This window comes from Rhincodon typus, chromosome 13 (genome assembly GCF_021869965.1).
Source record: "Rhincodon typus isolate 14 chromosome 13, sRhiTyp1.1, whole genome shotgun sequence".
NCBI lineage: Eukaryota > Metazoa > Chordata > Chondrichthyes > Orectolobiformes > Rhincodontidae > Rhincodon > Rhincodon typus.
Window position 1 is genome coordinate 61,801,434 of NC_063344.1, and position 1,881 is coordinate 61,803,314.

Here is a 1,881-nt window from a genome sequence, read left to right on the forward strand (position 1 = left end):
AGGGTATCACTGACCCAGCGCACGGGCCCGAGGGTATCACTGACCCACCGCACGGGCCCGAGGGTATCACTGACCCATTGCACGGGCCCGAGGATATCACTGACCCTCTGCACGGGCCCGAGGATATCACTGACCCTCTGCACGGGCCCGAGGATGTCACTGACCCATTGCACAGGCCCGAGGATGTCACTGACCCATTGCACAGGCCCGAGGATATCACTGACCCTCCGCATAGGCCCGAGAGTGTCACTGGCCCTCCGCACAGGCCCGAGGGTGTCACTGGCCCTCCGCACAGGCCCGAGGATATCACTGACCAACCGCACAGGCCCGAGGATATCACTGACCCTCTGCACAGGCCCGAGGATATCACTGACCCACCGCACAGGCCCGAGGATATCACTGACCCTCTGCACAGGCCCGAGGATATCACTGACCCTCTGCACTGGCCCGAGGATATCATTGACCCTCCACACTGGCCCGAGGAATACACTGACCCACCGCACAGGCTAATGTACGTCACTGTCGCCGTCCAGATCTCTGCTTTTGCAATCAAAGCTGAATTGAAGGCTAGAACACTCCATTTTGTTGTACCTTCAAAAATAATTTGTCCACAAAAATCCAGTTGTAACACTTTACATTGGAAGGCTTTTTGTCTTGGTGAATCCAACTAAACGCCTGAAAATACTCAGTTAATGACTAACTTCAAATATTTACTCAGAGCCCTGTAGCAGAGCAGGCTGTGTTCATGGGTAAATAACCAACGACTGACAAATCTCCACAGCAGTTTGAGGATATTTTGTTCAAACAGCATCTGCATCTCTTACAGGGATTCTCTGATTTACCATGGCATGACATTAGTGCAGCGCAAGGTGGCTAAAATGCTGGGAAAAACACTGTCTAAACTTAAATGAGTATCAAAAGCAGCATGCTCTCCCAGTGTGCCCCTCAATTGAGGCCACTGTTGACCATGAACTTGTGCTCACAGCTTGCTCTGCAATCTCTGATTCCAAACACCCTCCCGCATAGTCTGTACTTGTCCTCTTGCCAGACCCTGAACGAGTCGTGAGAAGAGACAGCAGAGGCATTATAGATAACAATTTTCCAAAAATCATTTGAAGAAATAATTAGAAAGTGCGAGAATTTCATTTTTGTGCAAGTAACAGGAAAATGGTCAAGCTAGGAAGTGAAAGATCACCTTAGCGATATCTAGTTCTAAGCAAAATTCTCGATCCATAATATGGAAAGGGACCTTTAGAAAGGTTTAGATTGATTGAAGACCAGTATGGATTTGTAAATGGCAGGGTTTGTTTGATTTATTGAATCTTTTGAGGAAATCGATTTTTGAATCAATTAAAGGAATGCCGTGGGGCTAATATATTGGCTACATTTATTGATCATGTCCAATTTGGTTAAGACAGGTCTGAAACACAAGTACATTCAATTGTCTGGCATGCAATCATTTGCAGTATTGTTCACAAAACCCGATATCAAACTCAAAGGAAAGGCACCACTGGCAGGAGTGATGCGCTGCATAGTAGTCTAATTTAAAGTGACAGGTCAATTAAAGGAAATGTCACAATGGAGGAAGGAGAAAAATAAAATTCAAAACATTTCCAGTGACAGAATGTGTAAAGATAGCAGATGGCCCTCGGCTGGAAAATGGCTTCATGTTTCCTTGTAGTAAATGGTACTACTAGATAGTGTCTCTCTGATTACCTGCGTCCATGAGAAGACAGGTCCCTGTGGTCATTCCCAGGCTGGTTAGCTGGGACCTGCAGAAGTCAGAGTCATACAGCACAGAAACACACCCTTCGGTCCAACCAGTCCATGCCAACTATAATCCCAAACTAAACTAGTTCTACCTGCCTGGGCTAGGCCCAT

The 1,881-nt window shown here is 46.9% G+C and overlaps 1 protein-coding gene across 2 annotated transcripts in view; it reads right to left on the reverse strand.

Moving 5' to 3' along the window:
• The window catches only part of LOC109929299 (vitamin K-dependent protein C-like), a 29,876-nt gene extending 28,941 nt beyond the window's left edge, over window positions 1–935 (reverse strand). Inside the window, exon 1 of one of the 2 annotated variants that reach the window (XM_048604311.1) lies at window positions 592–935. The gene's annotated coding sequence lies outside the window, so the exon portion shown is untranslated. Of the gene's footprint in view, window positions 1–498 lie in introns of both variants that reach the window. The other variant, XM_048604313.1, reaches the window with a different exon arrangement.
• Window positions 936–1,881: the final 946 nt, after the last annotated feature.